Source organism: Arvicanthis niloticus, chromosome 4, assembly GCF_011762505.2.
Source record: "Arvicanthis niloticus isolate mArvNil1 chromosome 4, mArvNil1.pat.X, whole genome shotgun sequence".
Taxonomy (NCBI): domain Eukaryota; kingdom Metazoa; phylum Chordata; class Mammalia; order Rodentia; family Muridae; genus Arvicanthis; species Arvicanthis niloticus.
Genome location: NC_047661.1, coordinates 103,367,266 through 103,386,867, shown reverse-complemented (window position 1 = coordinate 103,386,867; position 19,602 = coordinate 103,367,266). Strand labels below are relative to the sequence as shown.

Below are 19,602 nucleotides of genomic sequence, written 5' to 3'. Positions count from 1 at the left end.
AATTATAAATTAAATTTCTAGCTCCTTAGTGAAATAAAGCTCCAACTAATATTATCCTTTCAAAATTAAAGAGCTTAATGTCCCAAAAATTTGCAGCTATCTAGTCTACTTACTTATATAATTCATTTATTTACTCACTCAATAGATATTTGGGATCAATTTAAAGAGTCAATCACTCAAGAAATCCAGCCCTTATAATCGTGTGCTTTATAGGGTCTACTGCAAGCAGGGAAAGCTCTTATCTGTCGGAATAAGCACAAAGGAACTTCTGTGGTGGGATAGACAGTAGAGCTAAGGAATGTAGATGGGATTTACATACATACAGTGAAATGATATTGAGGGAATTCAACAGACACTCCAAGAATCAGCATGAGTATAATCCTTCAGACAATATGTGCTCTTTGTAATTCTCATCTTTAGGTTAAAGAGATCATTCCCAAAGCTAAGTTCTGCTTTCTCACACCATGTGGATTTTCATTTCCTTGGAAGAAATTCTAGTAGAATTATACAAGATACATCGTAGACCTTGCCCATGCCCTGAGAAGGAAGGAATATGGTTTGCATGAGGCTTACCGTGCAGCTGAGTCTTCTTCTTGGGGAGTAGAATGTGGTAGAGGAGGAGTAACAGTACTGGGATGGGAGCATCTCCAGAACTCCAAGGGTTCTAAGAGATGTTAGGGATATGGGTATTGCCGTGGCTTGGTACCCACATAGACTTAGTAAAGCAAGAAGTAATGCAAAAGCAATGAAAACAGGCTGGTTTGTATTAATTTGTTTAAATGGATGTCAGTGGGTAACATAATTTGCATCAGATGGCCTACTTGTGACACACCTGGATTCAAAAATAAAATCACTTGAATTATGAACTTCACCTATTTCCTTTTACATAATTGACTTCACCTGCTGATTCATTTTTGACAGATCACACTTAAATTTTTCTTTAATGTTTTTTTAAGATACTGTCTCAGTACATAGGCCTAGCTGGCCTGAAACTCATTACTTGAGATCTGCTTGCCTTTGTCTCAAGAATGTTAGGGTTAAGGAGGTATATCACCATGTCTAGAGTGGTTCATAAGTCTTAACTCTAGTCTCCATAAAGCCTCCTACTTAGAAGTATTTTGCAAAGTGGGGTCCTTTATGATTATGACAGGTTTGTTTTAGAGTTATTGTACTCTTCAGATTTATGAATTCCCTCAGACCAAGGAAATTATAAGGACATAAAGCTTGGGTCCTTCATGTGTGAGTGGGACTGAGATGTCTACCACTGGATGCCAATACCAGATACCTACTGCCTCATATTGTCAATCACTTTGCGAGTCTGACTCAGAAGAGATGCATGGGTTTTCAGGCTAGCCATAATTAACCAAATGATTAACGCATACTGGACTGAGACATGAATACTGTTCAATAAGAAAGAGATTTTAAGGTTTAAGCCTCTGGTTCTGTCTCTGGTAGCAGCATTTTTTTTCTTTATTGGTCAAGGACTGATGACTGTTGGTCTGCTCTGTTACATCAGCTGTGCTGGAAGTCAGGGAGAAAGAAGAGTCCTGTATCTCTGAACCATAGAAAAGTAACCAAGAACTACAATGACAAGGACATTGCATGGGCTGAAAAATACCAAGCCCAGATTTTGGGTATCAGAGATGGGCTTCCTAGAAGAAATGCTACATACCCTGAGCCACAAATATGCTTGTATGAGCTGATAGACAAAGATAAGATGCGTAGGCATGAAAATATAGATATTTTTAGGAATACCATACTCCAATAATGAGAGTGGTGATCCAGCCAAAATAATCTTTCAGAATATCTTCTACCCTTTCTATCTAGCACTTAAGATAACATGAGGCTCTGTATATGCTTCTACATGTGGTATTTAAAATGTTTCACCTTACCTACTTCCTCCTATATTCACACCATTTGACATAAAATAAACCTTTAGTGTTTGTTAAATTGAGGGAAAAATAAATGGCAGGAAGGTGAGGCAGAAAGTAGAAAAAAGGAGACTCCATTAGCCAGAAGACAACTAGATGAAGTGTTCTTGGCCATAGGAAGGTGTTTCTAACTTCATCAGACAAGATTCAGGCAGCAGAGAGATTACAGTTTGCATCTTGGAAAGAGCATACATAATGCATTATGAAGACTAGGTTTGGAAAGCCTAGAGTTAAGCTGGGAGCTTACCACCGGGTGTATTCTTGTGGTAGATAGGAAAAGAAATGTGTAAGAACTAGTCATCAGTTACATAAGGAGACAGAGAAAGTTGAAGCCCTGAAGGATGATCAGCAGATCTCTTTGCACTGGGCAGCTAGATCATATATATATATATATATATATATATATATATATATATATATATATATAACCAATCTCTTTGTTTCTGGCAAGGCAAGAAGAAATGGCAGGTTTGATTTCAAGAATATTAAATTTATAATGGCTATAGGCCATGACGGGTACATTTCTGAGAAAATTCTCATTAAGAGATAAAGGTCTGTGATTCATTAGAATACACCTACGGAAAGTATACCTACAAAGCCAGCTTACACCAAGTCTCAAAGGCTTCTCTTGTAAGCCAGTTCTAATCAGCTTATAAACTGAGAAAATCATTGAGGGATAAGTTAAAGCTCTGAAGAATTATATTTTCTTCAAAGATTGTTAACGACAAAAGGATGGGGAAAGGACCTAATAAGAAGACAACTCTACAGGCCTCTACATCCTGAGTTCATTTTCAGCTAATTGCTAAAATAGGAAAAACTTTGTGTTGCTTGGTTTTTTTTTTTTTTTTTTTTTGAGTCTTTTAGAGTAAGAACCACACATAGCAGATAACATGATGTAAAAAGACTGAATTCATCGTGTCATAAGGTTTTACATAGACAATTGCCTTCCCCTTTCAATTTAAGTTGGTTCACTGTAATAACAGATCCTTCTTTCCTTGTGAAAGATCCTAACATGTCCAAATAATCACCCAGTGACCTATAGACAGAGCAGCTCCTGTTCCAATAATCACCCAGTGACCTATAGACAGAGCAGCTCCTGCTCCTTGGGTGTATTTTCTTTGGCTACATTAATATTCAAACAATGTTTTAAAAAGAAGTTTAATGACAAGTGCTTCTTTGAGTTACAGTATAACCTTTGGCATGAATTGCCTTTCATTGTATCTATTTCTGGCATTTTTGTTAAAGTGCAGAGCCTTTCTGCAAGTATTTGGTAAGTTGCTTTTACTCTCTAGTGTTACGATTAACACACACTGGGTAGAGAAGGAGAAAACTGGAAAAATAAAAGAACTTTTTACAAAACACTTTAAACATTAGAAGGATGAATATTTTTCTCAACTTTTGAAAAATGATTTGATAATAGAAAATCAATTCCCTATTTTGCCAGGTGACAGAGAGAACTACATGATCAAATGAAAAATATGAATAAGTTAAACAGTTTTAGGAATGTATGGTAGTATTGGACTAACAACATTTTCCAGGAAGAGTGGAAAGCTTCCATGTGCTGTGGTAAGGGTTTTTACATATCTGAGACAGCAGGGATTCGAAGGAATGATACCACAGAAAAATATCTCAACATTCAGAATGTCTTGGTCACAGTAACATCGTACAATTGAAATAAACTAGGTCAAAAATAAAAATTATGTCATTTTGATGTCAGCAATATTTTACCCCCATTCAGAACCTGCAATGCCATTGAAACCTTCAGTTATTGTACTTTTGAACAATGCTCCCCGATTCTGCGAATCTCTTAGTACGTGCAACCCTCACTCTTTGTAGCAGCCTTCTTGCTCAGTCTTTTTTTTTTTTTTTTTTTTTTTTTTGTCTAAGGTAATCCTTTGACAACAGATCCAAACCAGCAAAATAGTCAACTCCAACAAAAATGCAACTGACGAAACAATATATTACCATGTAGTTTTTTTACTTAGTTATCATCCTGTTGTTACTTACTGCATCTACTATAAATCCTTTCTTCCTCCTAAAGTAAGAGGTATCAGCTCAGGACCCCCAAGACCAAGTTCTCAGCACAAAGAAGATTTATTTGCCCAGAAGGACAGAGGGCAGGGAATAAGAGACAAAGACAGGAGATAGAGGATAAGGGAGAAGAAGAAGGAAACAAGGGAGAGGGGAAGGGACATTTGTCACAGGGTACTTCCTCTAGACAAAGAGGAGACAGACATGGGCCCACAGGAAAATGGTGGTTTATAAGGGACAAAAGGATACCTGTGCTAGGATGAAGTGTTTCTTTTTAATTGAGCATGTTAACTGGATGAGCCAAACGCAGCTTCTGATTGTTAGACTTCAATACTTTCATAGCTGGCCCTTGGTGGTCAGCCTCAGAAGGAGGAATTGGTTAAATAAGGGAGTAGACCTTGGGACTCAGCTTCAGGAATGTAATATAATGGTTTTTAACAAGGCAAGGGAATAGGGTAGAAGAACAAGGCATGCCAGAGCCATGTTCACCATGTTCAGGCTGACTTAATTCCATTCACCTCCAACATATTGTCTTATGTGGGGATGAAACACTCCTGTGAAGAAATATGGACTGAAACTGGGCAGTGGGCTTAGACTGCTGTTCAAATAGTATAGAATGGATAAAAATTGTCTTGGATAACAAAGGATACATATTATTTGGAAGTTTTCTGGCTTAGATGAAAGAGTAACAGTCCAAGGATCATAAACCATCTTTATGAAGTTTCAACATCACTAGGGCAGGGCCAGAAATAAGACAAGCAGATAATAATAATAAAATATATGTTAAATGAATGGAAATTTCCTTTATAGTTAAAGAACATTCATGCTTTCATTTTTGAGACTTGAGTCATGTACTGGCTAGCTTTATGTCAACTTGACACAAGGAGAGTCATCAGAGAGAAGGGAGACACAGTTGAGAAAAATGCCTCCATAAGGCATTTTGTTAGTTAGTGATCAATGTGGGAGGGAATAGCCCATTGTGAATAATATTATCTCTGGGCTGGTGGTTCTGCATTCTTTAAGAAAGAAGCCTGAAGAAGCCACAAGGAGCAAGCCAGTAAACAGCACTCCTTCAGGCCTCTTCATCAACTTTTGCCTCTAGGTTCTAGCCCGACATGAGTTTCTGTCCTCACTGCTTCTGATAATGAACTGCTATATGGAACTGTGAATAAAATAAATCCTTCCTCTATAAGCTGCTTCTGGTCATGGTGTTCATGCCAACACTAATAACCCTAACACAGGCTTCAGTCTTACTCTCAAAAGCCAAAGACTGGACAGATGGAAAACTCATTCAAGGAGCACAATGCAAAGACATTTACTCTTCAGACAAACAGCAAAACTTCATCTCCTAGGTAGTATTGTATGTGAATTTACACACATCTCAGGAGTCATTTCCCCAAAGGTGAATACATAGAGGCATTAAATTGTTCCAAATTGCTTGAGCCTCCAGTTTTTAATAGCAACTAGACTAAATGTGATTTAGGAAAATGACACGAAGAGAAAGGGAATATAGTCAGTGGGGTAAAATTCAGAAGGTATCAAAACTAGCCCTTACCTAGTTAAGTGACTTAACTTAGATCAGTGATGTGTCCTGTGAGCAGTTTCCTCCTCTCTCAAAAGCAGCACCTGAATCACCTCAAAAAAGCACCTCAGTTAGGAGATAAAGGGATTTGCAATAACAATATCAACCAACCTGACCCCTCAGAACTCCCAGGGACTAAACCACTAACCAAAGAGTACACATGGTGGGACCCATGGCTCCAGCTACTTAGATAGCAGAAGATTAAAGGGATTTGCAATAACAATATCAACCAACCTGACCCCTCAGAACTCCCAGGGACTAAACCACTAACCAAAGAGTACACATGGTGGGACCCATGGCTCCAGCTACTTAGATAGCAGAAGATTACACATATGGATATATATATATATATATATATATATATATATATATATATATATATATATGACAACTAGGTAATGAAATTACATATTTTTTACTAATTCATCATTTTATTATATTTCATGTCCCTACTAATACAAAGTATCCATGCTCTTTATTGGCCTAGAGGTTAGCATCCAGTGTTCTCATACAGAACATACAATTTAGATGAAGATATAGACAACACAAAATTCTAATAAAGTAGTATGTAAGGGCTATCAGAGGGGAAGCCTAGAATCGTAATAGAAATGGCTTGTCTCAGCAATGGCTTTTACATTTTTTTTTTTATTTTCACAAAAGAGAACCTTAAGATCATAATAGGTACTCATGTAAAAATTTCGGTGAAGAGAGACAAACATTATCCTATGTGTGCATATGTGTACAAATATGTCTATGGTATATGGGCACAACTGTTTGTGTGAATGTGCCCATACACGTCTGTGAAGAGCCCAGCAGAAACTACTTTGTGTCCTGTTCTGTCGCATACTTATTTGTTTGACACAAGATCTCCCACTTAACCTGAAGCCAGGCTGGCAGCCACATGCTCCACCTATCCTCCTGTTGTGGTTTTCCCTTGCACTGGGGTTAGAAGCTTCTAAGTATCTATGCCAGGATTTCTTCATGGATACTGAGGATTTTAAATTTAAGACCTCATGTTTGCTAATGCTCTTGTCCACTGAGCCATGTCCTCAGGTTTCCATAGACTTTTAAAAACTTAAAACTAAAAGATTTATAGGTTAGGTGATATCAGTGACCATGGAAAAGCCACAGGGTTCGGTGGTAAGATTTAGTCACATGCTTCCTTTCCAGCTTTGCAGGGAACTGAATGGGGTGCTGAGTTAAAGCAAAGTACAAATTTGTTGGAGAGTGCCTTTCTGAGATTTTTCATCATCATGGTACAGGGTATGTCTGTGTAATGTACAGTATAGGAATAAATTGTCGTGTGTTGTTTGCGCTCATTAAGACACTGGCACTGAAAGTCGGATGGCCCTGGGCCCCTTCTGATCCAGGCATGTTTGTGTCAAGAGTCCCTGAGACATTTTGACTCAGGATGGACTGTTTGTTCATCCTAATTGTGAGACAGGGAAGAAAAAGAAGTGCAAAACAATCCAAGAATAAAACATTGAGCCCCTGAAAATGGCTAAACTGTTTCCAGTAGTGCTTATCTTAGGATATAAAAATGTCTACCACGGGAAACAGAAGTAGGAAGTTCTCCCATAGCAAACTCATCCATGGACAGAAAGCTGAACTTCAGCTGACTGCCTCAACTTCCCCAGTTGGTTTCTGTTGAATGTTGGTGAGGCCATGATTTGAAAATGTTACCTTTATGTTGTTATTTGTTTTTGTTCTCTCTCTCTCTCTCTCTCTCTCTCTCTCTCTCTCTCTCTCTCTCTCTCTCTCTCTCTCTCTGAAGCTTCACCTAATGCTGTTCTGCTTGTGCAGAACTCTAATGACTGGAAACTTCACCCGACAGCTTCAATTGCTCATGTATAACATACTATGGTGTGCTTTCAGAATTCTGCAATCTGTCACATATACGCATGCCATGTGCATTATTTATAGCAGATTAGTTAACAGCTGTACGTTACTACATCAGTAGCAGCGGGATAAGGCTTCAAACCAGGCTGTACCCAATTTTACCCCTTTTGATTTTTAGCTATAATTATTCATCTTATGTGGCAAAGATGAAAGAACTATTGATATGAATATCTCTGCAGAGAAACACTTCAATATTAGATAGCTCAAGCATTTTGCTTTTGTTTTTGCTTCTTTCTCAATTGAAGTAACTTAATTTTGTGTTTTACTTTACATACAATATCACATATATTATAAGCTATTTCATATCACTGGCAGGGGACCTAGCATCTTTGCTCAATTCCAATCCCACACTTATCTCTTATTTTGAGCCATTAAACCATGCCGTGACCTAAACCATCACTATTGTTTCTTAGTAAAATACATGTATTATTTGACACCACGCTACCTTCAGAGATCCTGAAAATTAGTGCGATATTGTTTTCAAAGCTGTCTAGGTTTCATTGAGGACTAGTTTATTAAATACGAGACTATCTCCATATAAAATGATAGTTAATGACAATGGTTTTTTTATACCTTGAGCACTCTTAAACTCTCACAAGAAAGCATAGACATAGTTTATATTATTTTCGGTGAAGAGGGAAATATATCAATATATAAATGTAGATGCACATATGTGTTGAGTCACCTGCTGAGCAGAAAACAGTGTGGAACAGATAACGTTAAAACAGAGATTAAGCATCTCTTAAATTTAGTAAAGACTTTATAAAACTGCAAAAAATAACTAATCATGATAGTCTCAGAATACACATAATTTATTTAGTAATTAAATAAATACTCAGAAAGCTGAGGCCATTCTTTTCCAAATTCACTTAATTAGACAGATGGCAGAAAGACGCTCATCTCCTAGCCGAGAAAAACCAAAAAATACTCAGCATGTGTCAAACATTCTTTTTATGAATGTAGTGCATGTTCTAGTTCCTTGAGAATGTATAATTTAGTATAGTTTCCAACTTTTCATAGTTTTCCACTGTATTATGTGTCCTTGTAACTAAGTTACACCATTCTGAGATAGCCAGACTGATGTGTTATAGAAAGATTATAGTATGCCCTAATATAAACAGAAAAGCTAAAATAACGATGTGGGATACTAATTAATAATACAATGTAAAGTAAAAGAAGGAACAGCTAATAAATGAGAAGAACTTTTAAAGATGTATTATAGAAAAATGTTGTGTTAGAATAGAAAACCATCACATTAGCATAAGTAATGCATCCAAATACTGCATCCTTAGACTTGGTTCCAAAATATCAGATTCCCTTTAACTATTTTACATTTGTCTTATAAATTAGTTAAAGATAGGAATAGCTTCACATTCTAGGAGGGATACTCAAAGATAGTACTGTTCCTGTCTTTGTAACTGAGTCTACTTTCTAATAGATGTAGCTACAATTAAATAGGACAAGGTTCTTAGATACAGAACACTCACTGTTCCCTGGTAAGTAAACATATCTGGTGAGACTTGCAAGTGGACACTTAAACTTTTAAGTAGTCATGGACTTCTAATCACTTACTACAGTAATTATAACATCTACAGTTCAGAGCGATGGATGAATGTTCTTAACTACTGAGGTCTCTGCTGAGTAAGGCTGTGATTAAATATTCTATGACCTGTTCACTGTTATACTACTTCTGCATGCCAGCTTCATGAACATAAATGTAATTAGGGATATCAATGACCTACATTGCTTATAAAAACTCATGAATCTTCCCACAGAGAAATGAGACTTGGAAAATTACAGCAGCATGCGATATAACATAGGTTTATTGTAAGTAGACAATATTTCCTTGGCTGAGTTTCCAAATACCCTTGTTAGTAAGAAGAGTTCATCTTCTGTCAAAAGATACACATTTCTACTTCCAAATAAATACTCTTTAATCTATTGTTTGTTTGAGATTGATCATATCATGTAATTACTCAGCAGCCTTTCTCAACCACATATTATGTCTCAAACATTTACAATAAATGTCTTTAATAAAAATGTATCTCTCTTCAAGTTTCTATTTAAAAATACAAGTTTTCTGTTTTGTACAAAGCTTATATATAGCAGTAAAAAGAGGTTCTGTTTGAATACATATATGGTTTTATATTTTTAAGATTAATTATTATTATTATTACTTATGTGTCTCTCTGTGTGATATATGTTACATATGTAGAGGAGCCTGTGGGTGAAAAAAATGTGCTGGATCTTCTGGAGTTGTGGTTTCAGGTAGTTGTGAAGCACCTGACATGTATGCTGGGAACAGAACTTGGGTCCCCTGGTAGAGGAACATACACGTTGATCTGCTGAGACAACTCTGGAGGCTTGGAAGGTCCCATTTAGGACACTTTCTAAAACATACCAGTACACAGCTTATGCTAGGGCATAAGATCTTCCCAGTAGTCATTACATTTTGGCAAAATTACAGACTTATTCAGTATAATAATATAATGTAAATATATTTATTGAGGCTCTTTAAAAAATTGCTCATAATGGCATCAATTGCTAATAACCAATTTCACAGACAGAAAGCAGACTTCTTAGAACAGAGAAATATAAGAATCACACCACAGGCTCTGATGGACAAGCTTCTCCAAGATTAGATTTGATTTTTCTATTTAATGTTAAATATTAAAATAATTAAGTATTTTCGGGCACTTTCACTAATTAATGAAATCAAGTCCAACAAATACCTACTGTCTTTATTACAATTATTATAGACACTCTTATTTTTATCACTTCAAGGACTTCTGTCCAAGTTATTTATTTTTCAACATTCTCAACAGAATCTTGATTCTGTTTACTGTGAAATGTCCAGTCTATGGATAGATTTCAACTGATAAAAGCACATAGCGACAGTAGCTTTCCTCAACTTCACTGACTGATTTCTTGAGCTCATTTGGCCACTGAAAAATAAAAAGAAATCTACTGGGAAACTTCTAATACAGGTATTTCTGTATTAGAACGAATAAAAAAAATAAAATGTTGGTTTACATCTGCCTCTTGTATTCTTATTGTTACTATGTATGCAGGGAAGGCAAACATACTGAAACCATGAAAGCAGAAGACATAAATCCCACAATACAGATGGCTTCTGTGAGTCCATGCACAAAGCTACAAACCTCCAGGTGTCTTTTTATAAGAGATAAAATTCCTATTGATTCTGTTATTATTTAATGGTAATACAATAACTGTAGATGAAAAAATCCTTACTGCTATAAGAGACAGGTCATATGTTTCATCTTTCAGGAGATCATAATATGTATTTTGATAATCTTCAATGATACTGACTTCATAGTTATCAAAAGTAGATTTACTACATTTGACTAAACATACTTCTCCTGGTGTCAGAGATTGTTGTTAATATTGTGTTATGACTTACCTAACTAAATTTTAGTATTCGTTGTGTATTTTTCTAGTTTGCTTTAAACATTTTACATTGTTATAAAGAGTCAAATATTCATAATATTGTATGCATTATACACTACTTTGGAAATGTTAAAAATTCTGCTTTTCATCTAAGAGATTATACTATTAATTCACCATCCTCTTAATAGAATCTTATGTCCTCCTGTATATGTATGCAAGGATAAGAGATGCTGTTATTGGTGTTCACGAGGAATTCATATTCAAATTACAAGTAATTAATTTAGAAGAAATATCTAGTCAAAGAGTTATCAGTACATGAAGAAAGAAAGGGTGCTACAGGAAGGCCATCAAAACAGCAAACATTTCAATGACAGAATTTTAAAAATGGAAACAAAAGTACATTTTAAAGTTTTATTTTATTTCTATCATCCAGCACATGGTCAAGCTTAGACACTCATCTGGGCTGCACAGAACAGTGAACCTTGGGAGACAGTCAGTTCTGGAGAAAACTTGGGGAAATTTAACCAAACCCTAATGAGCTTTTATTTTGTTCTTTGTCTTTCTGTCTAACTGATAGGGAAAAATGATAGTGAATGAATTTTACCCTCACTGCAAGGCCTGCAAACACATTTGTGGGGGATTTGGTGGCAGGAGTGGGTCTACTTGCCTTTTCCTCAGTTTTGGTGGTCACTACTATATGGTACCTGTTCTTATCATCATATACTTTTTATTCCTTACAATTTGTCATGGACACCATGGAGCATGCAAATGTCTAAGGTTGAAAACAACCTTCTTCATCCCCCTAACTCTGGCTGCACTTGAAGTCATGTGAGGTTTGTCCTGTGTCAGGAAGATGTTACTCTCTAGGAAGTAAATAGGCCAGATGCATTTCAGTTTTTCATCCATTTCTTCCATGTTTTAACAGACTATGAACCAGATGGTGTTCTAGGCACTAAAGGTATAACAACAAACAGGACCAAATAATTTGTGGATACACTGCCATCTTTTCTTTAAAGGGAGTTTATAAGAGAGTGAATGCAGAGAGTATTTTTTACTGAATTAATTTGTAAAATCTAGAGGCCCTTGACGCTACAAAAGTGTAGTACTGTATAAATCTCCAAGGATACAAACCAAACGAGACTCTATAGCATGTCACAGACATATGATAGCAGATTTTTAATTAATATTACATGTTATCAAGCTCTTGAAATAGAATTGTAGGGAGATGTAGCAAAAGGTTCCAAATGTTTTAGAAGGCACACTCAGTACCTGGAGAATTTTAACAACTTACATGTTCATAATTCTAACAGAAAATAACAGCAATCTTTTCTGATTATATTGCATCATACTGTTTTATTTTTTTTTAATTGAGCTTGGAGTCAAAGTATATGCGATGTACATCAAGGTAGTAGTTTTCTGAGAATGGAATTAAAATTGAGTTAGAGAAGAAATAGCAGTCCACTTTCACTCATAAATATATTGAGGCAGAATAACATCTATGTTCAAAATAACTTCCCCAATGACTCCAGGTTAAGTATATCCAAAGTTATATACCATATATGGATCTAGACATCACAATTCCTGCTTTTTCTTTCATGTGTTTTGTTAGTGGGCCTGTCTGTGTTATTTCTACTTGAAAACTGGAAAAGAGTGATTTTCTCAGAGAATACAAAGGAATCAGTGGGACACTATGTGTAATAATGGATGGGCTTAATTAAGGAGAAAATCTAGAAGAGTGATTCTAGTGAAAATTGTCCTCTATGTTTGACCTAGATGTCTCAGTAGTTTAAGAGCACCAACTGCTCTTCCAAAGGTCCTGGTTTCAATACTCAACACCCACATGGCAGGCCATAACTCCCTGTTGCTCCAATTCTAATCTGTCCTTTAATCTGTAAAAATCCTCAGGACACAGAGAAGCCCCATCTTAAAACCCCATCACCAAACTATCTTTGAAATAAAAACTGCTGGAGAGGTGGCACAGCAGTTAAGAATGTGTCTTCATCATGTACAACAGCCCAACTAACTGGCAAGTGCTTGCAAAATCTTCCTGGACATTTCCCCCCAATTCTAGCCTTTTTTTTTTTTTTTTTTTTTTTTTTTTTTAAACAGAAGATTGTACTATATTTACATTTGAGTAGGAATTCAGGCTCTGCACCTATGGACATTCATTTGTTCATTAGGACCAAAAGGGAAAAAGTACATTGGAAAAAAGAAATAGGTTTCAATTTTGAGATATACAAGTTAACATTTTATTTTTAGTTCTAAGTACTTTAAGATAGGAGATTTAAAGCAGTAGATTATTCTGCTATTCCAACAAAGTTCTCTTCAGTTCTTGACAAACTCTCTGTTCTTGCCTTGAGAAAGAATCTCTTCCAAGATTGCTTATAACAAATCTAGCTCATGCTAATATCGTTCCCCTTTCTTTGTTTTTGTGATTCGCCTCATACTTAATTACACTTAGATAATCTATGCCTATACAATCAAGTATTTTCTTAAGTTTTTGTAAGCTCTTTATCCCTCTAAATAAGAGCAGGATCCAGGAAACACCTTGCCATAGTTTAAGAAGCTAAATTGTGTACAGTTCTTAACAAACTTTACATAAGTTCGTCTATTAACCAATACTAGATAAATAAAACAAATCTAAAGATTGGCTTCAAGACATGCTTGGGTGTGGGCTAAAGGAAGACTTAGCTTAAGAGTAACTCAGACTTATTTTAAAGAACCTAAAAGCACATAGTCTGCTCTAGTGTTCTGTTTCCAGGACTTGAAAAAAATTTTTTTAAATTTGATCTATAGGCTGGTGTTGTAGCTCAATGGTAGAACACTTACCTAGCATGTGTGAGGTCCTAGATGCAATCTCCAGTACTATTAAGGTAAAAGGATGTCCTACAAAGGTGATTAATGCTCCAACTGTTGAAATTATAGAGAGATAGCACCAGATTAATATTTACTAAATGCCCAGGGCTAGGAGCTCTGTTCTGTCTTGTTCATGGTTTATTTTTGGTACTTCTCACAATTACTTTATGAAGTTGTTATTGCCACACTCATTTTTATATTACGTTTCGGAGGGGTTGGGGCAAGTGCACATAAGAACAAGTCCTCATGGAGCTCTGAGAGATCAGATCTCCCTAAAGCTGGCAATCAAACTTAGGTCCTCTTAAGAGCAGGACACACTCTGAACTTCTGAGCCCTCTCTCCAGCCCAATGTCAGAGCCATTTTATGGGTAGAGAAATCAAGGCACACAGTAGTTGGCAAATACTGCTAACAAACAGTGAAACTCAGTTCTGTTCTAGGTAGTTGTGTTAAAAAGTTAATAGTTAATGATTACCAGCTAAGATAATATTTCTCACAAGCATTGATATTTTCCATAGAAATAATGTGATTCCAACTCTAGAATTATAACAAGCCCTTGAAATTAATAGTTGAATGAGCTGACTAATGTACTATGTGCTAGGCTAGAACCCCTGCTCATCCCATACACAAGCCAGAAAACCCTTCCTTCCCCCAACACTGCCCCCACATAGAACCTTCCTCTCTTTTCTCCTGTAGACTTGGAGATTACACCAGTCTAACTTGTCATCATCCCTCTTCTTGTTTCTGGCAACCAAGACTTCCTGCCCAAGGACTCAGTTTTTGACCACATATGGACACAACCCCAACTACTAGCTGGCATGACATCACTCCTCTCCTAAACTCTATAAAACCCCCTTGCTTTAGTCTGGATATGACTTAACCAGTGAGATGGGTGAAGCCACCTGAGAGCCACCTTCTAGCAAACCTGCCTTTACCTACTTTTAATCTGGTCTAATTTGGTTTATATTTGAGTCACTGAAGGAGAGAACATGCCTATCAGTATGCAGTAGTAACAAGGCAATTTTAATTTACTCTGGCTGAAACTTCCTTCACAAACATATTTTCCAGTGTAACATTTTGTAACCTGAACTGTATGGACGCTTCTTGTTAATCAGAATGGGAATTTAAAGGATGGATTGAACACAAAAACAATGCTTTCTCTGAAAAGAAATATCAAACATCATTCATTTTATCTAACCATCCTGTTGACAATATTAAGTGCCAATTGGTAGAGTATTTAAAAATAAAGTGAGATTTACTCATAATTTCTTTGTTTCAATAGCCAAAAGCATAATTCAATTTTAATTTATGAAAAGGCATACTAAACTTAAGTTGCAGAATGCCCTCTCAGCACTGAGCTGTGATAAATAAGGTAACTAATAGCCATATCATAGATACAAAAAATATGATCATAACTACATAAAATATTCTTGAATGGATTTTTTAATATCTGCACATTTTGTGAAAATTTTACAGTATGATCAGTTCATATGATTTTATTAGGCACATGGTTGTGAAACAAATTATAGAAAAATCAAAATTAGTTATTCATTAAATTTCTAATCTCAATTTTTATCAATAAGTTATATACACTTTATTAGAACAATTATTTGAAACTGGAGCATATTTTAGAAAATAAAGTTTTAAAGAAAAAGCTTATATTCTCTATTGATTATCAGTTATGTTTGATACTTTTTTCCACTTTTTCTAGTGCAGTTTAAACAAATAAACTATATTATTCTCCTTAGTTCATCTAAGGAGATTTCTAATTTACAAAGGAAGAGAAGTGCACTATCTCCTTTAAAATAGGTATGACCTTTGGGTACTGTAATTGTTAAATAGACTTAATAAGGACAACAATAAGGAGTATATTTTTTCCTTTATCATTACAGAAATTTCCAGTTTTTGAGGGCCAAGTCCCAAACCAGACTCTCAAGTTGAAGCAAGGAAATAACATTAACGGCACACTGTTTTCATCTCTGAACATTTACACACAAAATTTGCACCATGCCTTTTAGGCTTGACCTGAATGGTGCTTTTCAGAAAGTTAGACCATATTCTGCTCAGTTCATGTATGTACATGTATATATGTACATTTATGTATATTGTGTGTGTGTGTGTGTGTGTGTGTGTGTGTGTGTGTGTAGAAAAGATTGCCTAACATGTCCCGAATTAAAGCAAAGGAACTCTTCCTGTTTTCTGAAGCTGTAACCCTACAGTTGACACTTACAGGGACTGGCCTTCCATGTCTGGAATACCAGAGGCCTCTTTGGGCAAAGTTGTTTCTTGACCTGGACACCAACTTGAGTAGTAAGTAAGTAAGTGCTGAGTAAGTAAGTAAGTAAGTAAGAAGCTAGGACCCAAGCCGACAAAACCTTAAAAGGCCCATTCATAAGAAGCTCTGGCTGGCTTTTCCTGGTGCCCTTGGGCAACGTTTCCTGAGCTCTCCACGTGTGCACAAGCGTGCGCACAGTCCAGCCACTCTCCTCACGGAGCGGCTCTCTCCGGCCAACAGACAGGAAGTGGAAGAGAGGAAACCTGGCGCTCCACAGGCCCTACACCTTTCCAGCGCCTGAGTGGGGGAAAAAATTTAAAAAAAAAAAAAGCGGCAGCATCCGAGGAGGAGACTGGGCGCAGGCGCGTCTGGAGCGGCAGACCTTGTCCGCAGGTGCAGCCTCGCAGCATCTCCGCTCGCCGTCGAGGCGCGTGCGCATCGGGGTCCCGGCCGAGGCAGCGCGCGGCCGGCAGGTTTGAGTGACGTCTGGGAAGGGAGAGCCGGGGGCGCGCGTGGGCCTGGGCGCGCTCCCGCTCAGTAGCGGCGCGCTGAGGGGGAGAGGGGGCGGGGCGCACGGGCCCCCGCGGAGGAGCAGGCGCGCTGCGGCCCCGAGGGAGGGCACCGTGGAGCATCGCCTGCCCTAGAGCGCCCGTCTTAAGCCGGCAGGCGCGCCGCAGCTTCCCTCACGCCCAGCCTCCGAGGGCGACGACGCGCGCTCCACAGACTCCGTCCCGCGGCCAAGGCGCTCTCCAACTCCCGCGCGGCAGCCGCAGGACCGCGGTAAGCGGCGGGGGGGTCGGCAGGGACACGGGGACAGAGGGCTCGGGACACGGAGTTGTTCCCCGCCCGAGGTTTGGGGAGCGCCCGCGTTCTCTGAGGCGGCCGGCCTGGGGGGTGGGGGGGGGGCTGTGGAGAGTTCCGTCTTGTCACCCTGCAGGGTGGCCCGGGCGGCGGGAGCGAATCAAGGGGACGCGCCCGCCAATCGGGACTCGGGACCTTGCACTTGACTGAGGCCGGGATGGCCGGCCGCGTTCCGGCTGCAGGTGCCTGAGGGGTGTGCGCTGGGGAAAGGGACGGTCCCCGGCCGCGCGCGCACGCGGGACCTTTCGGTGACCGCAGTAGTGGACAGAAGACAGCGCGGTGGCTCGTGGCGGACGGGAGTGCGGGGCCGGGTGAGAAGGGGACAGGTTGCGGGCCGGCGGGCCGTGGGGGTGGGGGAGGCGCCGCGTGTGCGGGACGCTCGCCGGCTGCTGAGGAGCCGAGCGGCCCCCGGGATGAGCGCTGCGGGGCTGCGGGCGGAGAGCGCGGCGCAGAGCGCTCCGAGGGTGCAGTGCGTCCGGGCAAAAGGACGCTCCGAGGTGTCTCCTGGTCAGCATCTGACCTGTGCGCTCCGGGGCACTGGCTTTGAGGGCTTCCAAAGTTGGGTACCGAGAACGTGCCACTCCGCAGCACTTAGCGAGAGGATCCCTGCTTCACCTGAACCAAGATGCTGTCTGTACAAGAGTTCTGAAGGGCACGAGAGGACGGAGAGCTCTGAGTCTCAGAAACTCAAGAGAAGGTGGAAAGTCCTCTGTTGCAGGGAGGACTTATCACAGGCGTGACTTTCTCAATCCTGACCTGTGTCGAGCCTCCACTGTTGTGACAGTGTTAGGACAGGGCACAGGCTTCTATTTCATAAGGCTGCCCTATTAAAAATTTCCAAGTAAAACACTGTTTTTTTGGGAGGGGGTGGGAGGAGGCAAGGGGAGTGGTCCTCTTAGGCTGTCTAGTTGTATAGCTTTAAATTAATGACAGGAATGTGTTGCAGTTTGCCTAGGTGCCAAATATGCCCTTGTTTCAGTCTTTAATGCCACATTCCCCCCACCCCAAACAAATACCCAACTGAATGCAGGCTTCCTAAGCCATGAGCCTAGATAAAAAAGATGTTTGTTAGAGAAAGTCTAGAAAGTCTTCCTTAACCAGCATTCTGATAACATTAAGGGTCATCATACCTTGTCCCTAGACTTTTTTTAATTAATTAAAAAACTCAGAACTTGTGTTAATCAAATTAACTGTGAGTCTGTAGTTTAATTTTTCCTGAAGAAACGGTTTCTTGTGAGCTTGAGGTCCTGTGACCTTGTCTTCTCAGCAACTCTTAACTCTCCTAGATGGTGAATAGATCAGTATTGTGTGATTTACCTGTCACTGGCAAGGTTAAATGCAAGTCTAATGTTGTCTGATCCATCGCTATAGGAACATTTTTAAACTGTAGGGAAACAGTGTTTGAAATTTAGAACCATGGCTCAGCTTTGTTTGGCTCATCTAAACAACTGCACACACACACCACTGGCTGTTTTCTCCTGTAGATGAATGAACTCTTTGAGTCCAAACGTTACAGTTTTGTGTTTATACTGATACTTAGAATACCTATTATAGTAAATAAATTTAGTAAATATATTTTAAGAGAAGATTTTGTAAGAGCTGATCTTGATAAGAGTTGTTTTATAAGTAAGATTTCTAGTTATTTAAATTGGGACATTTCAAGCTACCCATGAGTAGCCCTGAGGTTAGTTATCATTTAAATATTACTGTGAATCTTACCATCAATTCTCAGATGCCATTTCAAAAATAATTTATAGACCTGCATATCAAATAATGCAAGTTTATTGATTAAATAATTCACAATTTCCAGAGCACACCTGAAAATTGCTAAGACACATAGCAGTGGGTACTATTGTTTGCTTATGCAATATATATATTGTTTTGACAATATATGAGTTAGTGCTTATTTTCATACAAAAATTTTCTGAGTTACCTTACAATATTAATAACCAGAACTTCAAAACAGCCAGCAACTGAAATAAATAATAACTAAAATAAGCATTTTGCAAACCTTGCTCTGACTTCAGAAGTTATTGGATACTTTATTTATTTATTTATTTATTTATTTATTATGTGGTGGCTGGGTGTCTTTCTAAGTGTGAATCCATAGAGGAGCCAACAATACCATTTGTTGATGTATACAGAACTATTTTGTTTGCTGTTCCTGGTCTTTGCCTGCTGTTCTGAAGTACTAGAATGGAGATAGAGGTACCATTCTTCTTTATATGCTTTGTCTGGGTCCCCTTTCTGTTATCAGCTATCACTTTCTGCTGCTGCCAGGCTGGGAGTGAGTCCTGATGCTGTATTATCCATTGCCTTTTTTTTTTTTTTTTTTTTTTTTTTTTTTTTTTTTTTTTTTTTTTTTGTCCTCTTGAAATGGTGTATCTATTGCCAAGTACAAAGCCCACAGATTCTGTGACAGATAATTTTTGTTCATGTGCTCTTTGCTGTACTATGGGCTGAGTGATTGATATTCTCAGAAAAGTGACCTGTGTATGAAAGATTTTAATGTGTTTATATACAGAAAATTTTGTACAAGAGATCTTTGGAAGAAGAGTATCTTCACTCTAGACAATTTGTCTGGTTTTGTTTTACATTGAGTCAGAACTTTAAATTCTTTTTTTGTTTTACTTATTTTAAAATGTGGGCTTGGGTTATTTTTCTTTTATGTACTTCTTTCTGCCATTAAAACTCATTAACTTGGTTTAGTGTTAATAGTTCCCTATCTTGGAACCTAAGTAAAAGTGTAATTTGATAATCT

The 19,602-nt window shown here is 38.3% G+C and overlaps 1 protein-coding gene across 3 annotated transcripts in view; it reads left to right on the top strand.

Annotated features, from left to right (window-relative positions):
* Ugt8 (UDP glycosyltransferase 8) overlaps nucleotides 1-19,602 on the top strand; it is an 86,673-nt gene that overhangs the window by 10,183 nt on the left and 56,888 nt on the right. The window contains exon 1 of one of the 3 annotated variants that reach the window (XM_034501275.2): nucleotides 16,569-16,760. The exons of 1 other annotated variant lie outside the window; for it this stretch is intronic. The gene's annotated coding sequence lies outside the window, so the exon portion shown is untranslated. Of the gene's footprint in view, nucleotides 1-16,568; nucleotides 16,761-16,928; nucleotides 17,153-19,602 lie in introns of those variants that run through there. One more of the 3 variants, XM_076933219.1, reaches the window with a different exon arrangement.